This window comes from Microcebus murinus, chromosome 11 (genome assembly GCF_040939455.1).
Source record: "Microcebus murinus isolate Inina chromosome 11, M.murinus_Inina_mat1.0, whole genome shotgun sequence".
NCBI lineage: Eukaryota > Metazoa > Chordata > Mammalia > Primates > Cheirogaleidae > Microcebus > Microcebus murinus.
The window spans coordinates 26,767,980-26,789,006 of record NC_134114.1 but is presented as its reverse complement, the minus strand read 5'-3'; the positions used below and the strand labels follow the sequence as shown (position 1 = coordinate 26,789,006).

General features: G+C 35.6%; 1 long non-coding RNA gene across 1 annotated transcript in view; it reads left to right on the top strand.

Annotated features, from left to right (window-relative positions):
- The window catches only part of LOC142873718 (uncharacterized), a 42,870-nt gene that overhangs the window by 6,941 nt on the left and 14,902 nt on the right, over window positions 1-21,027 (top strand). The window contains exon 3 of the long non-coding RNA XR_012921669.1: window positions 7,705-7,895. This is a non-coding gene — a long non-coding RNA (uncharacterized LOC142873718). The remainder of the gene's footprint in view (window positions 1-7,704; window positions 7,896-21,027) is intronic.

Here is a 21,027-nt window from a genome sequence, read left to right as displayed (position 1 = left end):
CTTCTATCCTCTCTGCTCCTTACTCCCAATTTAGATTTTGACAACATCATGTTGCTACTGGCACCTAGTAAGAGGCTAGAGATGCCACTGAATATTCTACAATGCATAAGACAGTCCTCCCCTTCACCCACAACAAAGACTGTCCAACACAAAAATCTCGATAGTGCTGAAGGTGAACAAACTCTGGTTTAATACTACTCTGGATGGACTGCCCAATACAATTAAAAAGGAGAAAGAAATGAGAAGTATAAATATTGGAAAGAAGGCATATTATTTGTAGATAATATGATTAAATACTCATCAACCCAAGGAAACCATTTAAAACACTGTTAATTGATTCGAGAGCATGGAATAAAATAGCCTATCAAAAATAGATCCCTCAAGAAAGTAATGTGATATTTTAAGATAACCATCAACTGCAACCCAGAATGTTCAAATAATGAGAAAAAGTAAGCATTTATTTCTTTTTATAATTTGTTACTTTTTGCAATCACTTTAATTTTTAATCATGTCTATTTTTGTCAGCAACTGTGGTTAGAAATTTAAATTTCGTGTAGGAATATGACTTGGTGATGCAGCTGCAATGGCAGGAAAACATTCTGTATTATTTGCACACATCAAGAAACATAATAAGAATACTGGCTATAATGTACAGTATAATCAATGACTACCATAGGTCAACATACTGCTAACATATAAATCAACATACTGCTTTCTTCATTGAGAAAAGTCTTGCCATGAAAAATGTCAGCTGACCTACAAAGTGTGCTTACTAATGCAGTAAAATTGTGAATTACATAAAGGTTAGTTTGTTAACTTTTAGATTATTTATTTAATTTATCATGGAAGTTGATCATAAACAACTATTACTGAATGCTGACATAAAGGAGTATCAAGTGGAAAATTCTGTTGAGAATGTTTGAGCTGTGGAAAAATCTCTTAATGTTTTGGTCCCAGCATTTTAAAGATGCAAAATGGACAGCCAGATTAACTTTTCTTAATATATTATGCATTGTTAATGATGTTAATACTTACACACACACAATAAAAGAATGCAACACGTTTTTCAATGGCAGATAAGATAAAAAAGAAAAATGAAAGCTAAAAGCTTGGAAGAATAGTTTCAACAAACCATTGTGACATGTTCCATAATTTAACAATAATTCACCTTGAAGTAGGTTATGATTTGTATTTTGGACACTTGAAAAAAATTATCTTTGAAAACCTTCCATTCTGATAGGATGTTTTGAAATTTATTTTCTATCAAAAGAAAATCAATTCTAGGAAATTTATTAGTTTTGAATCCATTTTTTTCATCAGGAGAGACAACATAAATTTGTAACATTAAAGGGCAAGTTATTAGAATTGAGTGCTAATGAAAACTTGAAAATAGATTTTGAAAATACAGTTTTATTTCTTCCTTTTAGAAAAAATTTATGAATTAATATCAAGAATTTGATGAAATTGCTTTAACATCTCATTTTCATTCTCATAAACATACTTCTGAGAGGTATGTTTCTCTACTATGAATATTAGTAAAAGAGTTTAGACATATTTTGTTCCCATATGAGTAGTGTTATTGTGAATTTCACCTAAAGAAAATAGTGAGCAAGAAGCAAGTCCACTAGCCACATTAAAGCCTTTAAATATATTACACACACACACACATATGATATGATATGATATATATGATATGACATATACATATATACATGTATGATATTCATTCAAAGTATGTGTATAGATGTTTTATGAGTGATAAACTGTGGTAACAGACTAGATTTTTTAAGTGAAGCACTGATCTAAAGAGACCCAAAAAGAAGAAAATTTAAGAAAATTATTATTAAAGCTATTCTCCCTCAAAATGTGCCAAGCCTTAATAGTTTTGCAGATGAATACTTTTAAACTCTTAAAGAACAGATAACTTGTATAATAATTTAAACAGTTCCAGAGCACAGAGAAAAGAATCATTCCAATTCTCATGAGAACATAAAACAAATAAAAACATAGCAAGATGAAATAGAAAGCTATCTGCAAAAAGTCTCAACATAGTATGAATTTAGGCATGTATTACAACTTCAGAATGCAAGCATAATTCAATAATGAGAAAACTATTAATGTAATAAATGCACCATATTAATAAGTTAAAAATGTTAAAAGTAAGCATTATCATAGATGCTAAAATGGCATTTGGCAATGTTTAAGGTCTATCATTGATTTTTAAAATCTAGAAAATAGGAAAAAGTGGGTTTATTTAATATACATGTATTAGTAGGAAAGTCAGATATACACTCAAACAGCCCCCCAACACATACACACAAATTTCAAGTCAAAAGCCAGCATTATGCTGAATGATGAAATACTAGAACTATTCTCATAAGGCGAGAATATCAAAATCTTTTATTACCACTATTGTATAATGTTGTTTCCAGATATTGCTCTTAAGAGAGATTTGAAGCTCTAATATATATGCTATCATGGTAAACTGAATAATGGGCCCCCAAAATGTTCATGTTTTAATCCCTAGAATCTATAAACATTTTATGTTGCATGGAGAACAGGGAGATGACCCTGGTTTATATACGTGGGCCAGATTAATCATATGACCCCTTAAAACCACAGAACAAAAAATCAAAGAGATTTCAAGTATGAGAAGAATGTGATGCACTATTGTTGACTCCAAGATGGAGAGTTCACATACAGGGACCTGACAGGGGACCCTAGGAGTTAAGAATGGCCCATAGATGAATGCCACCAAGGAAACAGAGAACCGCAACTGTAAGGAACTGATTCTTCCAACAAACTGGGTGAGCTGGGTGGCTGAGAAATACTTTCCAGAGCCTGGCAAGACAATACCACGATCTCATCTTTGTGAAACCTCAAGCAGAGAAACCAATCTGAATCAGCCAGTCCCAGCTTCTGACTCACAGAACTGTGAGATAATAATGTTGTGTTGTTTTAAGCTGCTAAATTTGTGTAATTTGTTATGGCAGTGTTATGGACTGACTTGTGTCCCCACAAAATCCGTATGTTGAAGCCCTAATCCCCAAAATGATTGCTTTTGGAGATAGGGTCTTTAAGGAGATTAAAAGAGGTCATAAAAGTGGGGCCCTAATCTAATAGGGTCCCTCTCATGAGAAAAGGAAGAGACAGACACCAGAGAGGTCTCTCTCTGCTTGTGCATGTACAGCAAGGCAGCCATCTGCAAAACACGAAGAGAGGTCTCACCAGAAATCAATTTTGCTGGTACCTTGATCTTGTACTTATAGCCTCCAGAACTGTGAGAAAATAAACTTCTGTTGTTTAAGCCACCCAGTCTGTGGTATTTTGTTATGGTAGCCCTAGCAAACAAATATAGGCAGTAGTAGAATAATAGAGTTAGTGAGAGGTATCAACAGAAGGATCATCCTTGCTGTGTGAGAGATCTGGGTTTGTTGGTTTGTTTTACACTTGGTCGACAGAATACTTCTACAATTTAGGAATTTTATCTATGTGATCAAATTTATTAGTCTTTTATTTTATGGTTTCTGGATTTTGTACCTTGCTTAGAAAGGCTTTAAATCTCCCCACTCACCATCAATTGCTCCCTCCCTCAGTTTAGTATAATTTCTGAACATCAGGGTGTTAAATGAGTATTCTTCACCTTCATAACCTTGCTTTACTTTTCAAAGCTCTCTTCTATTAACTTTCCCTTTCTTGTTTACCAGTCTCCAGGAACACCCAGAATGGCGCTTGGGATGTGGTAGGCACAAAATAAATTTACTTTGACTGAAGTCAGTTAGTTTTGAGAAGACACTATCTCAATTTCTGTTGTTTTTTTGTGGGTTGTGTCCTCTCCCAACTGATGCTGCAAGCCAGGAAAAGGGAAATTCCACAATATACATATTTCCACTATTACCCATGATTATTATATTGACAGAAAGTTAAAATTTACCTGTTGAATGTGACACAGGAAAGTGTCTCCCAATGTTGGGAGCCTCTTGAAGTCCAAGTGGGTCCTTGGTTTCACACAAGCAAGAGTTCAGGAGTGAGCCAACAGTATAAAGTGAAAGCGAGATGTATTCAGAAACTATAGGACATGTACTCCACAGATAGAGCAGAGACAAGTTCTCCTTGCCAAAGACAACTGGCCCTCTGGTTCCTGTTGCCTTTCTATTTAAGCAATGGCTTAATTATAGGCTAAACAAGGGCTGGAATATTCGTGGAAGGGGTGGTGTTTTCCTGGAATCAGGGTGACGCCCTCTATTTCTCCATCATCTTGGTTCTAATTGGTTGGAACTCGTCCTGCCTCCATTCTGTTTTGATGAGGGTAATTGTTTTGAGACTTCCTGACTCAGTTAGGTAATGTTGCAGCAATGCCCAAAGCAGTACCTAAAGCATTACCTGCCAGTTATCTGTCTCAAATGGACAGATAGACTGACCACTCATACCATGTATCATGTGGCTATGAAAACAAAATGGAACTTCTTGGACACTCCAATCCTATTCAAAGTAATGACCAAGGCATTTTTTATTTCTCCTCACCATTGGAAATTATTGTCTTTTAAAATTACTATTACTTTATTTTACATGTGAAACTAGTACCCTCTAACCCCTTTTCTTGCAGTTGCATGGTACTCTCTTCCCTTAGGACTCTAGGCAGGGGTGTGATGGAGTCATCTTAAAAGAGCTTAATTGTTTGGATCTTTCCCCAACTCTATGTTCCTTGACATCAAGTTGATCACTTGAAATCAGTCATGGTGGAAGTATTGATAACCATAGAACTTGGCAAGTGCCAGAAATCAGAATCTTTTCTCCCAGAGAGAACTGGCTCTAGGACTCAAACTGCAGCACTGATTGGCCTTATTCATGCCCTGGCCAGACATACCTGTGTCTCTGAAAGACAGAGACAAGAAACAAAGACAGTCTGCTTACCTTGTCATTAAACAGTATTTACAAAGATCATTCAGAGGAAAATATGGATGGTCTTTGGAAGGCCCCTTTTGATCTGTGGGTTATTGAAATCTTATGTTTGAAAAATTATTAGTTAGCAATATGGGTTTTTTTTTTTTTTTGGTAAAATAAACATTAAAAAGAATGGCTTTTATTTTAGTAAAACAAAGAATTGAAAACCCTGGGCTTAAAATTGTATATAAGATCAATTTACTAAACTAAATATCTATTCATATGGTTGTTAGAAACACTGAGGGAGGAAAGCACGAGGCCAAGATGAAGGAAAAGAAAGTTTATTTTAACGTCTGCCTATAGATGAGCTGAGGCCAAGATGGCGTCAGCCCCAAAATGGCTGGTGTCTAGGGCTTTTATAGTCCGGTTTGGGTGGGCTCTTAAAAGAGTGGAGTTTGGGTTGAGCTTCAAAAGGGTCACTGACCTATTTAAAGGGAAAGATCTCATGGAACCTCCCACCAGCCTCTGGGTTCAGCCTAACAATGGTAATGTTAAATAACTTATATTAAGCCTGTACTAAAGAAAATTTTACAGCGGTTTAACAAGTCTGCAGATTCTTGGAATAAAAAATATTAAGTGGAAAAAATAAATGACACAAAAATGTGTATCTTATGATTGCATTTATGCACAAAATCCATATATACATTGAGAGGGAATGTTTGGGGACCTCTGAGGTGCTCATAATGAACTATTTCTTGATTTGGGTGATGATTATATTGGTATGTTCACTTTATAACAATTCATTATGCTTCAAAATTATGATATGCATATTTTTGTATGTGTGTGTTGTAGTCAATTAAAAAGTTTACTTAAATGATACCTAAAGATGTGTGTATAGATAAATGCATACTTTCTTAGAAACAAATCTAGACATATACATTCACTTATTAACAGTGGTTTACACTGGTGAGAGGAATGAGATTTGGGAGAAAGTGAAGGGGACTTTTATTTTCTACCCCATATATTTTGTATTGTTTGGATGTTTTATAATGAGTATGCCTTCTTTCATAGGGTAAAAAAAAAACCTGCAAAGACCTATTAGAATATCAGTGACCTGTTCATTTCCTTTAGCTTTAATTGGTTGATGTTATTCTACACATTCAGCTCTTTCTTATGTTGTACTTGAGGTTCCAGATGGAGAGAAGGCTGCATACTCCCCTGTGTTTTGCAAACATATTGGCAAAGGTGATATATCTGAAATGTAAAATCTATGTGGCAGCCTCCTTTGAGAGAGTCTCATTTGTCTTTGAAAACAAAGTAAATTCCCCAAGCAAATGCAAATTCTATTTTGCGAAATCTTTGTTGAGAAGTAAAGGAATAACTGATGAGGAAACTACAAGTCTATGCCTTGGCCCTTACTCTCCCTCTTGGTGCACTTGGATAAATATTTCTGAAAATTCCTGAAAGTTTGTGTGAGAAAGAATTTAAGAACTAGAGATCTACAGTAATTAAGTAAAAGATCCAAGGCTAGTTTTGATGAAGGCTTCTACTGGAACAAGAAAGTTCTTTTTAAATCAAGTTCTTCATGTTTCTTGAGACTTCCTGCCTGGGTTTCGTCCATTTCGGAATAGGTCTTTAACCTATGTTAACTTAAGGCTGTGCAACCCTGCACTGAGATCAAGGTGGAAAGGGGCTGAAATCCAGCTTTTGCTCCCTATCACCTGCTGAGTGCCATGTGGGCTGCCCCTACCCAGAAAGGATACCTTTTCTAATTCACACAAAGCCACCGTGTAGGCCAGTGGTGGCCCTGATTGAACTATCCTTATAGAAACTAGGACAATTCCTTTTGCATTGGTTATTGGAATACCCTTTGAAATAAAAGTCATTTGAGGTTACTACTTATTATAATATTGGATGAGGTTCATCATAATTCCAACACTTTTACAGTCTTCCTAAGATTTTCAGTTCCTTAACTCAGCATATCGTGAAAACATGGAAATATCTGGAAATATTCTTCTTTATTTTAGCATTGTTAAATTTTAACGCTTTCCCCAGGATTGACTTTTTATATCTTTGATGTCTGGATTGGCAAAGAGAGACTTATTTTGTATTGTACTTTTTTCCGCTTAAGGTAAATCAATAATGTTGATTTTGTTGTTGTTGTTGTTGTTGTTGTTGTTGTTGTTGTTGTTGTTGTTGTTAGACCAGGCAGCACTGGGCTAGGAGTCTGACGTTTGCATTTTTATTCTGCCTGTCAGCCCTGACTCACAGCTTGGGGGAAACCTTCACTCTCCAAATACAATACAGAACGACCCTCCGTCTATTTGGAACGTTCTCCAATTGAATTCTTGATCAAATCCTAATTTGTGGAGAGGATATCACAGAATTTATACCCATTCCAAACTCTAGGTAAATTCTTAGGGTTATACATGTGGCTCAAGGAGACAGAAAGAAGCCGAGGAGCTCTATGAAGTCCTATTCAAGAGGAGCAGATGAAACTGGAGTTATCAAAAATTTGGGAATCAACCATTGCCTATTAAATTCTCCTATCTCTCAGAATCCCTGAGAGAAGGCAAGGGGTGGTCAAAGCAATCCTCCCTTCTAGAAAGAAGGATGCAAAGCTTTGATACAACCTTAAAATTCAGAAAGCAGACTACATTTCCCCAGACATGGAAGTAGGGTAGAGCAAGAACAACAAGAGCTCTTCCATGTCTCAGTCCTTCTATCATCCTCCTTCTGTCTGAAAAACTTGCTTGGGTGCTGTTAGGGCTCTGGGGTGTCTCACAATTTTCATCTCCTGCCTCTCATGTGTGTCTGCAGGAAATCTCCTCTGGGTGACTGTCACGAACCAGAACATTTGTGTCCTACTCAGAGAAGGCGTGGGCTGCTGCTCCAACAATGCTGCCGCATGTGCCTGGGCCACCCCTAGCTTCCTTCATCTGGGGCAGGGCACCAGGCATTGGTGGATCCCTCAGGAAGATGGTCAACAACATTGCATGGTAAGCAGGAAGGTGGGTATTCATGCTGCCTGGACTACAGCTGCTTCTCTTTATTTTATTAATCAAATCAGCTTTAGATTTCCCTTCCTGATTGACTCTAAAGCTCAAAGCTGTTGAGGAGAATATAATAGAATACCAGGAGAGCCCTGCCTTGAGAACTGTGATATATGCATTCAGCCTTCAAATAGATTCAAATAGGACTAACTTATTTTTAAAAAATATTTTAGGGTGAGGTATGTGAATAAAGCAAAATGGTCTGATTTTTTTTTTCATTTGTCTTCTCTTTTTTGTGACAGCAAAATTATTGTCTAAATTTATTTCTACATACTGAAGGCCTCACAATTTATCTCCATATCTGTTGCTGGCTATTTTCTTTGCAGGTTTAAGAGCCTTCAATTTTTATACTATCTTTTAGGACAGAGATTTTTTTAGAAAGAAACATTCCGATAAGTGTGTGAGAATCAAAATAGGATAGGTAGTTCTCAAAAGTACACAGATCACTTATTGACCAGACATAGTGCCTCTGATCAGCCCCGAGGATGGGGCTGGTGGAGGGTATGAGTTTACATATTCAAGGTCTAATTGCCTTCCAGATGCTCCACTTGGAGAGGGCTTCAGCTGTACCCTTTATTCTCTGCATCTCAATGTCCCTTTCACCTCCACAAATCTAGAAACAGGAACCAGCTATAGGAAGGCTTAACTCAAGATGTAATAGGACCCTTAGGTAGTAACCACTGCCTAGTGAATGCATGTTGAATGAATGAATGAATGAGTGCATTTTAAAGTAACTTATTATGTTAAAAGATCAGAGAGCCAACTTCCTCAACTTCCTCACTTTATGGTGTCAGAAGATTTGGGTTTCTTTCTCTCTGTTTTTAAATTCTCTGATATTTGATGACATTTATTAATTATACTCAGCCCCATGGAGAATGTTTATAAGATCTCTGGCACACCACAATTTATTAGTAGGGTAGATACAGGTTTTATACTGCTAAAGTGTATACAGTTTGGGGGGGGGGTTCTTAAAAAAAAAGAGTACTCAAATACAATATTTGGAATATAAATCAGAGCATTTTTTTTTCCAATTGAATTATTTTACTTTTGCAAATGTTACAAACACATATGACCATATGACCATGTAAACTTATTACTGTGAGGATTGGCTGCTAACTATCCCCACAACTGAATCCTTTTCCATGTCTTGTCCCTGGGCTGGGATGACTTAAAGGTTGGGCTCAACTGACACTGTCTCCTGGAGAGCACACATACAGCCTCTTCACAAACTATAGGCATCCGTGGCCTCAAGATAGTCTAACTTCTCACAGGAAGCTCAGTGCTCTGGAGTGCACATCTCCTTCAACAAGGAAGAAGCTTCAGTATCTTCTCTGACCTACCATCAGAAATCCTCTAGTGTCCTTTCATCATATTTCGTTGGAAAAGCAGACACATGCCTGCTCAGATTGAAGGGAAAGAAATACAGACCCACACCTCTCAGTGGGAGGAGTGTCACAGCATTTCTGGTCATGTGCTCAAGTAGGCACAGTGATCAATTAGGGACAAATTTTACTAAGGGTTGTGCAGGTTGTAGAAAAGCTTTTTATTGATTCTGTATGACCTGCTCTGAATCCTCATCATGTAGCTCATTGGAAATCTCAGTTCTCTGTGAAATAGTCTCAAATTTAGGATTCTACTGTTGAGATGCATGGTCATGGAACTGCATTGGGAATGCAGTAAATGAGAAGTCATTAGAAAGTGACTCAGCAGCCCTTGGACAAAGGTCAAGTCAATTTTTCCACAGGCCATGTTGAAAGCTTAAAAGTCTAAATTATTGATGCCGAAGTGTTCCTCTCTTACTAACAGTAATATTAGTCTGTCATCAGATTCCTGTAACACAGATATTTGTCTCTGTGGAGAAGCAGAAAAAGTTCCTACAATAAAATGTCCAGTTTTATAGCAGGGGGGTGATCAAAATTGGGGTGAAGGGCAGTTCCACAAAGCTATAAGAGTTTATGATTTTTGTACTATTAAGATTTTATATATATGAAATAAGCTGTGGAAACAACCCAAATGCTCATCAATTCATGAGTGGATTAATAGAATGTATATGTGATATATGTATACCATGGAGTACTACTCAGCTTTAAGAAACAATGAAGATATAGCACATCTTGTATATTCCTGGATACAGCTAGAACCCATTCTACTAAGTGAAGTATCTCAAGAATGGAAAAACCAGCACCACATGTACTAACCAGCAAATTGGTATTAACGATCAACACCTAAGTAGACATATAGGAGTAACATTTATTGGGTGTTGGGAGGGTGGGAGAGGGGATGAGGGGATGGGTGCATACAACCACAATGAGTAAGATGTGCAACATTTGGGGGATGGACATGCTTGAAGCTCTTACTCGAGGGGGGAGAGGGGCCATGGGCAATATATGTAACCTTAATACTTGTACCCCATAATATGCTAAAGTATAAATAAATAAATAAACAAAAAAGATTTTATATATATAAAATAAAGATAGACAAAGTATATGTGCAGGCATGCATGTGTCAAAAGCTTCAAATTACTCAAGGTAAAAATTTAAAATATAAAAGAATTTTGTATAGGATATGAATATAAATCTAATTTTGTTTTAGTTAAAAGCACATAATATAAAATTTGCCCACTTAATTTTTAAATGTACAGTGGTATTAACTATATACATATTTCTGTACTATAGATCTCTAGATAATTTTCATATTACAAAACTGAAACTCTACAAGCATTGAATGACTCTCATTTTTCTTTTCCCTAGACCTGACAACCAGGTCTTACTACTTTCTGTTTGTAAAAATTTGATTATTTCAGATACTTTTTATTAATGGAATTATGCAGTATTTGTCTTTTTTGGTAACTGGCTTATTTACTTAGTATAATGTCCTTAAGATTCATACATGTAGCATACAATAGGATTTCCTTTAGGACTGAATAATATTCTATTGTAAACATATACCACAGTTTCTTTATCTTTTCCTCTGTTGATGGACCTTTAAGTTTTTTGTTTTTTGGTTTTTGTTTTTTTTAATTTTGATGTGGTGACCACACTGTAAAACATATAGTAAAGGTTTTTGTCTAAAGTTTTTGGAAGATCAATCATCTTCCAAAGTTACTGTGTGTGTGTGTGTGTGTGTGTGTGTGTGTGTGTGTGTGTGTGTGTGGTAAGAGCATCTAAAATCTACTCTCTTAGCAAATTGTCAGTATATAATACAATTTTATTAACTATAGTTCTCATGCTATACCTTACATCTCTAGATTTTTTCATCCTACGTAATTGCAACTTTGCATCCATTGACCTACTTCTTCCTATTTCCTCTCCTTTCCTGTACCTCTACTCTGTTTCTATATATTTGATTTCCCTGTTTGTTTAGATTCTATAATAAGTGAGATCATACAGTGTTTTTCCATCTTTTGCTTATTTCACTTAACATAGTGTCCTCCAAGTTCATCCATATTGTTGCTGATGATACTGTCTCCTTTGATAAGGCTGAATTATATATGTGCATAATTTTTTATTCACTCATTGATTGTTGAACACTTAGGTTGTTTCGATATCTTGGCCATTGTGAATAATGCTGCAATGAGCAGGTAGGCACAGATCTCTTTAAGAGGTGCTGATTTCATTTCCTTTGGGTGTATACCCAAGAGAGAAATTTCTGGGTCATAGGGTCGGTCTATTTTTAATTTTTTGAGTTACCTCCATACTATTTTCTATAGTGGCCACACCAATTTACATTCCTACCAACAGTGTACAAGGGTGCCCTATTCTTCACACCCTTGCCAATACTTTTCTCTTGTCTTTTTGATAATAGCCATCCTAACAGGTGTGAGGTAATATTTCACTGTGGTTTTGATTACAATTTTCTGATAATTAATGATATTGGGTACCTTTTCATATACCTGTTGGCCATGTTTATGTCTCCTTTAGAAAAATGCCTATTCAGATCCTCTGCCCTTTTTTTAACTGGGTTATTTAGTTTTTTGTTATTGAGTTATGTGAGTTTCTTATATATTTTGAACATTAACCCTTATGAGATATATAGTTTGCAAATATTTTCTCCCAATGCATAGGCTGCATTTTTACCTCTTTGATTGTTTTCTTTGCTGTCCTAGGACTTGCTTTCTAGACAGTTGTCTTTTCACTGTAACCTCACATGCAAGAGGGGAGAAGTGATCTCTCTGGGATATATTTTATAAAGGCACTCACTAATCCCATTCATGAGGGCTGTGCCCTCATGTCACATTCCAAAGTCTGCATATCTTAATAACACCTAATATCTCCTAATGTGTGGGGGGGTTAGAATTTCAAAATTTTTTGGAAAACAAATATTCAGACCATAGCAGTCCTGGAGAATGTTTTGTGTATGCTTGAGAAGACTGTGTATTCCACTGTTGTGGGGTGGAGTGTTCTGTATATGTTTGTCATTGTCTAATTAGTCTATAGTATTTTTCAAGTCCTTAGTCTTGGCTATTAATTTTCTATCTTATTGATCTATCCATTATTGAAAGGGGGTATTGACATCTACTATTATTGCATTACTGTTTCTACCTTCAATTCTCTCAATGTTTACTTTATATATTATTGTGTGGTGCTGTTGAGTGCATATATAATTGTTATATCTTCCTGGTGAATTGACCCTTTTATCCCTATATAAGTTATTTTTATATAATGAGCTTTGTTTCTTATGACCACTTTTTACTTAATGTCTATTTTTTCTGATGTAAGTATGGCCACCTTGCTCCCTTTTTTCATAATTTTACTTTCAGCTTATGTCCTTAAATTTAAAGTGAGCGTCTTGTAAACAGCATATATTTGGATATGTTTTCCCCATCCCTTCAGCTACTTTATATATTTGGATTGAGGAATTTAATGCATTTACATTTAAAGTAATTATTACTTTGAAAGGACTTACTATTGCTATTTTGTGAATTGTTTTCTATATGTCTTATGGCTCATTTATTTCTCTTTTCTTCTCCTATTGCTTTTCTTTGTGTTCCATTAATTTTTGTAGTAGCTTACTTTGCACCCTTTCTTATTTTCTTTCTTGCATCTTCTATAGGTATTTTCTTTATGGTTACCATGGGAATTACATAAAACACCTTATAGTTATAACAGTCTTTTTAAAACTGGTAACAACTTACCTTTAATTGCATACAAAGACTCTATTCCTTTACATTTACCTCCAACATAGTTTTTGTTACCAATGTTACAAATTGTATCTTTTTTATATTTTGTAGCCATTAACATAGTTTTATAGTTATAGCTAATTTTTGTGCTTTTATCTTTTAAATATATACTTGAATTAAAAGTGATTTACACACCATATCTTTAATACAGGATTTCATATTTATATATGTATTTACCTCTACTAGAGAACTTTATATTTTTACATAGTTTGGGATTGTTGAGTAGCATTGTTTTGTTTCAACTTGAAGGATTGACTTCAGCAATTCTTTTAAGGCAGGTCTATTGGTGATGAACTCTTTCAGATTTTGTTTATCTATCTTGGAAGGCCTTTGTTTCTCCTTCATTTCTAAAGGACAATTTTGCTGGATATAATAGGTTTGGCTAGCAGTTGTTTGGTGTTTTTTCCCCCATGTCTTTAATACATCATCTCACTAATTCCTGACCCGTAATATTTCTGCTGAGAAAGCCACTCATATTCTTATGGAAGCTTCCTTGTATATGATGAGTTACTATTCTCTTTCTTCTTTCAAGATTTTTTTTCTTTGACTTTTCATGGTTTGATTATAATTTGTCTTGATATGGGCCTCTGAATTCATTTTAGTTGTAAACCTTTGAGATTTTTAAATTTGAATGTCCATTTTCTTTCTCATATTTGGGAAATTTTTGGCTATTATTTCTTCAAATAAGCTCTCTGCCCCTTTTTCTCTATGTCCTCCTTCTAGAATTCCCATAATGAATATATTGCTTGATGGTATTCCAAAAGTTTCTTAAGCTGTCTTCACTTTTCTTCATTCTGTTTTATTTTTGTTCCTCTGATTTGATAATTTTAAATTACCTGTCTTGGAGTTTGCTAACTTTTTCTTTTTAATTAATCTATTTTTATTTCAGCATATTACAGGGGTACAAATGTTTAGGTAACATATACTGCTTTTGACCCACCCGAGTTAGAGCATCAAAGATGTCCATCCCCCAGACAGTACACACTGCAGCCATTAGGTGTGAATATACCCATCCCGTCCTCCCCCTTCCCACCTGCCCAACACCTAATGAATGTTACTACTATGTGCTACTATATGTGCCCTTAAGTGTTGGTCAGTTAAGTCAGTTAATATCAATTTGATGGTGAGTACATATGATGCTTGTTTTCCCATTCTTGTGATACTTCCTTCTGCTTGATCAAATCTGCTGTTGAACCCCTCCAGTTTATTTTCTAATTCAGTCATTGCATTCTTCAGCTCCAGAATTTCTATTTGTTTTTTTTAAATAGTTTCTATCTCTTTATTGATATTCTAATTTTGTTCATACATAGTTTTCCAGATTTCATTTGGTTGTCTGTATTCTCTTATAGTGTATTGTGCTTTAAGATGGCTATTTTGAATTTTTTGTCAGGTAATTCATAGATCTCCATTTTTAAGGGTTGATTTCTGGAGATTTATTTTGTTCATGTCATTGAGCCACATTTCCCTGCTCTGTGTGTGTATATATGTGTGTGCACATGATTTGTTACTTTTTGTTGTGATTTGTGCATTTGTGAATACAGCCATCTCTCCAGTGTTATAGACTGGCTTAATATAGGGTAAGAACTTCAGCCTGGCTAAAGATTCTGGGACCTCTCAAACCTTCTATGGGAATGTGTCTTCTCTGAGCTTGTGTATACAATTTCTTAATTATAAAGGTTTGCCAGTTTCTTTTTCAGGAGCTTGTAATATCTTTCTCCTGGTGTCTGTCCAGGATACTACAGGTTTTTTGGCGCTACAAAGAGTCATTGAGCTCTCTTTTGTTCTCTGTGTCCCCTAGCTATCTAAAGTGTGTCAGTTCCATTAAGCCTTCCTGTCAGGTGAAACAGAAATCAGTCTCTCAAACAATTCCCTGAACAGCCACAATATTGAATGTAAATTCCACTCTTCTCTTTCCCTCCCAGGGGAAAAGGTATGAGTTATACTTTTCTCCTAATTATGCTGAACTATGTAGCTTGGAGGAAGGGCTGATGCAATTGAAATGAAATAGCTTCTCTTACCCACTTCAATGGTGCTGTTCTTACTTTTGAGTTTGGCATGGGGTACTGTGACTTTTTAACTGGTGTCTAGAGTTCTCATAAAGGCTTTTTGGACTGTATATTTTTGTTAAGTTGGTATTTCTGTGAGGTAATGAAGTCTAGGGCTTCTTATTCTGCCATCTTTCTTTCATTCCTCTAATTTTGTTTTTGCCATATAGATAGGCAATTGTCCCATAGACATTTGTACACTAGTCTACCTATTTATCTTTTCCCCACTGATTTACAATGCTACTGATCTGCACACACCCTTTTCAGGATAATTAATTCATGTTCGCCCATATATTTTTCTATTTCTCAACCAATACCATACTGTTTTAATTTCCAAAGAAGAATGCTAAGTTTTGCTCTATGTTAGAGTATGTTCTTCTAGTTTATTATTTTTCATATCACCTTAAATCTTTACTGACTTTATATCAACTTAAAATCACCGAGTTAAATTCCTAAAAAAAACAAAACCCTTGAAATTCTGACTGAAATTGCAATGAATTAATTGATTAATTTTAGCAGTTACTATCACCTTTACAATATTGAGTTTCTCATCCTATCTGTTCATTTACTCAGATCTTTTTCTTTTTGCTCTTCGAAAGCTATTTGTAATTTTCTCCATAGAGAATTTACACATCTTTTGTTCAATTTATTTCTGAGTAATGTATAATGTATAATTTTTGTTGCTTCTGCAAATAATATCTGAATTTTTCTATTACAGATATTAGGTGGTTTTACCAATGCCTGGGAATGCTACTGATGTGTTAATTGATTTTGAGTCAAACCAACCACAAGTTTACTCATTTTATAATTATGTTTTGGTATCTCATCATTTTTAATATTCTGGGATCTCAAAACCTAGAATTGAGTTGGGCCTCTTCTGAGTTGCAAGAGGGTGTATAAGCCTATCCCATAATAAAGTGCCACAGAAAGTCATTGGTAAAGAAAGTGTAAAAGAATGAGATCCAAATGTCCCTGTTTATCTAACTCACTTGCCTTTGGTATCTATTCATGGCAGAGGTTCTCAAATTTTAGCATACTTCAGAGCCACCTACATGCTGATGCAGTAGGTTTGAGATTAGGTCCTAGAATATGCATTTTTAAGTCAACTGGTTGATCTTCATTAAGACAATTCTTGGACCACACTTCAATAAACAGTGATCTGTAGCAACTGTGGCCAGAGGCATCAGTTGCAATGTAATGATGACATCTTGGTTGTGACTTTTGCTTAGGATTATTGCCTGGTATACTGCCTCATGAAACTTCGCCATAAATTTAAAAAAGTCTATATTTTGGGATTAAAAATATGTTTATTGTGCCTTCTTGCCAGCTGAGTCCTCCCTATCCTCAGCAGTGGCAGCTATACTCAATGCATTTCAGAGTTTCTTTAGTTTCTTGCTAAAAGTGGCCATGAGCTTATTAGTTGTATTGTAGGATCAGTATAAGAGAGGCATATCTATAGACTCTAATATGATTCAAAAGAGTGAAGGCATTATATGGCAACTCAAAACTAAAAGAAAGTGTGAAGAATCAAAAGCTAGAGTCAAAAGCTACATCTCTAGAAAAGCTAGAGAATTTAAAGCCAGGAAAGAATGGCTTGATAATTTCAGAAAGAAGGTTGGCTTTTAAAATGTGAAGCTAATAGGACAAGCAGCTTCTGCCAACCAAGAGGCAGTAGGAGTTCCCAGATACCATTAAGAAACTCATTGAGGAGAAAGGATATCTGTCTAAATAGGTTTTTAATCCAGACAAAAGTGCCTTATTCTGGGAAAAAAATGCCACAAAGGACATTTATTAGTAAGGAAGAGAAGCAAGCACCAGAATTTTAGGTGTTAACTCTACTGTTTTGTGCAAATGCAGTGGTGTTTATGATTAGGACTGCCCTTATCTATAAAGCTGCTAACCCAAAAGTCTTGAAGGGGCTGGGTGTGGTGGCTCACACCTGTAATCCTAGCACTATGGGAGGCCAAGGCGGGTGGATTGCTCAAGGTCAGGAGTTCAAGACCAGCCTGAGCAAGAGTGAGATCCTGTCTCTACTATAAATAAGAAGAAATTAATTGGCTAACTAAAATATATATCTATATCTATGTAGATATAGATTTTTTTTTTTTTAATTAGCCGGGCATGGTGGCACATGCTTGTAGTCCTAGCTACTCAGGAGGCTGAGGCAGGAGGATTGCTTGAGCCCAGGAGTTTGAGGTTGCTGTGGCTAAAGCTGATGCCACCATGGCACTCTAGCCTGGGCAACAAAAGTGAGACTCTGTCTTGAAAAAAAAACACACACACACACACACACACACAAAAGTCTTGAAGGAAAAAAAGATAAACACATGCTGCTAGCTTTGTTGTTGTTATTGTTGTTATACAACAACAAGGCCCAGATGAAAACCCTTTTTCTGGGCTGAATTTATTGATGTTTTCTTCCTGAAGTCAGGAAGTATCTTGCCAGTACGGGACTGCCTTTTAAAGTTCTTTTGATATTGGACAATGCCTCTGGACGCCCAGAACCCCATGAGTTCAACATCAAAGCCTTTGAAGTGGTCTACCTGCTGCCAAGCACAATGTCTCTAGTTCAGCCTCTAGAAGCCATCAAGTCAATACATAAAACAATAAATTCCTGCTGGAGAAAATCGTGTCCAGATGTTGTACGTGACTTCACAGTATTTATGACAGAGCCAGTCAAGGAAATCATGAAAGAGTTTATCAAGGGTTTCAAAATATGGATCTTAGAGAAATTCAAGATCTAATAGACATCACACTAGAGGAATTAACAAAAGACAACTTGATGAAGAGAGCCTTTTAGAACCAGTGCCAGATGATTTGGAAGAAAATTTAGAACCACTGCCCCCCCCCAAAAAAAAAATTGATAGTAAACAATCTGGCAGAAACAGTCTGATTATTTAAGACTGTTTTTGACTTCTTTTATGACATAGATCTTTCTGTGATACAGGCCTGAAACTAAAGCAAATGGTAGAAGAAAGATTGGTGCTATATAGAAATATGTTTACAGAAATCAAAAAACCAAAAATCCATACAGAAATTATAATGTGTTTCTGTGAAGTTACACAGAGTGTTCCTGTCTCTCCTACCTCCCCTTCCACATTCTCCACCTCTTCCACCTCTCCCACTCCTGAGACAGCAAGACCAACCCTTCCTCTTCCTCCTCCTCAGCCTACTCAACATGAAGATGATGAAGACCTTTATGATGATCCACCTCCACTTAATAAATAGTAAATATATTTTCTGTTCCTTATGATTTTATTTATAACATTTTCTTCTCTGTAGCTTACTGTATGGTAAGAATATAGCATATAATACATAGTACATGTAAAATATGTGTTAATTGACTATTCCTGTTATCAGTAAGCTCCCAGTCAACAGTAGTCTATTAGCCAAAAGTAACATGCAGATTTTTGACTGCGTGGGGGTTTACGCCCCACCCTTGCATTGTTCAAGTGTCAACTATGTGTGTGTGCCCATATTTACACATACACACACATATATATCATTCATTCATATTCACAAGCTATAGGAATCAATATATATAAAAATGCACACACATATAAGGTATATATTTCTATGGCTTTTGCAAATAAAAATACTTAATTTTTTGAATGTTTTCTTGATAAAATGGCCTCAAGAAAACAGGTATTGGCTTGTCTAAAGGCTCTGAACCAAATTCCTCTGATTATTCAAAGTGAAGAGTGATGTTAGTCTCACTTAATGTTGAACAAAGAACAGCATAAACTGGGTATTCACAAATCCTTCCTCTATAAATTGAATTCTGAATCCCTTTTCAGTATATAGGATTACTAAATAGTGAGTAGAGTCACGTGTTCTTTTGTGATGTTCTTCTAGTTTCTAAAGTTCTGAGGGAAAAAAATACAAGAAGAACCTAGTATTTATTGAGTTTCTAAAATATGGTAGGCTCTATATTAAGGACAATCCCATACATTACCACTGATTTAATACTCACAATAACCCTATGGAATAAGACATTATTATAATCTCTATGAGAAGATTGACACTCAGAGATAAACTCTGCTTGTCCAAGACTCCACAGGTAGTAAATTACTGGGCCATAAATTGAATCTATGACCGTTTACCATAAGGCCCAGGGTCTTCATCTATCACATCTCATTATCTTTCACATTAGAGCAAAATGCTGTCCTTGGAAATACTTCAGCTTCTAGTTCTGCCCAAAGGCTCAAGATGAACAACAAGCTCTTTTCATGAAAAAAAGAATATATCTTTGAGTAGTACATTAGCAAAGCCTAAGAACATTTGCAAATTATTACAGGGCCCCAAATAAGGAACAATATGTTAGTTTCTGACTGGTGGGAGATGAGAGTAAGTAGGACCCAAAAGAAGATCAATAAAACTTGGAGGAAAAAACCCAAACCAGAAAATCACATAGACTACTTTTTTAAAACAAATAAGTGTTGTCACCAGTTTCTTTTTGAGAGGAAATTGAAATTTATATCAAATGACCACTATATTGATTCTATGCTAAACATAATTACTCAGTATAACTATAAAGACAGAAAATCTAGAGTTTTATTTTTGTTATCTTCAAATGTCTTGAGTTGAAGAACCCCTCCAGCTATTGTTACAGAGTATTTGACTTGGTTCTCATGCTCATATGAAGTGCAAAACTTGACAAGCAGTAATTCTTCAAAATGTTGCTTTAATGGGTTTATTTCTGCCTGGATATATTGTACTTTCCTTCAAGGTAGAAAGAGAATGAGGAATTCAGGTAATGTACCTGTATCTAGTATTTTAGAATACAGGGAGGGTAAGAATCCCAAGAAATATAGAATGCTCAGGTCAGTATTGAGAAGGTAGGAAATCAGGCTGTGTCTCTGAAGTAAGATTTCAGAGAGGAAAATCAATCCCAGGGAGTTGTCCTAGATCCAAAACGTGACTTCATGGACCTAACAAAAGACCGGCTATTGGGGATTCCAGTAAAGTCAACCAAATAAACATTGAGGGACTTCAACAGACAAATGTGGGTGAGTCAAATATTTTGATACTTTTACAATATTTAAATAAAGTATTCCTAGAACATTAGTCATTGTCTTATATAGATTATTACCAGTGAACTCAGTTTTTCATTTTATTTTTCAGTGACAAAAGGTGGGAGCAGATAAAAAATTCATTAGTTCAGCAAGTATTGAGTAAGACACTCATAACTCAGTTAGCTCATCTTGGGTCAAGTGCCCATCCCTGAACCAATCAACCAATTTCACAATACCCATTTCAAAGATAACATCTATATCTTCTATCTGGTCTTGCATTTGTAGTAGATTTTCAAAAACAATAGCATTTTATCTTCTCTCTACTCTTCCTTTCCTCATTGATCTCATCCATTTACATGACTGCAAATATATTGATGACTCCTAAATATATATGCCAGGGAATATCACTTCCTTGAGCATCACTTCCTTGAGCATTATTAAAAGTATTTAAATAAAGGTATGAGAGGTAAAGATTGATAAAGGACAAAGTTAAAGGAAAGAACATTTGATGACCTTATACCATTATACGAACTGGTAGTAGCTGCCCAGATCACTGGAATGTGAAGGATTTGGCTTCTAGGCTCTGGTCAGTTGTAGGGGCAAGTGAGAGAGATTGAAATAAGTTGTGTCACATGTTTGAACCATTCAATTATCATCTCCAGTGAAAAATTTGTATGGAGGGATACAAGGAGTAAAGGAGACTGAGATGGAATAACCAGGTAAGAAGAGAATTAAGATAGAGTCAAGTTAAGAAAAAACACTTATGGAAAGAAAGAAGGATAATATTAATAGTATGAAACACCTAAAAGTCTAAAAGTGATCAAGTATGATAAAGCTAAATGAGATGGTTT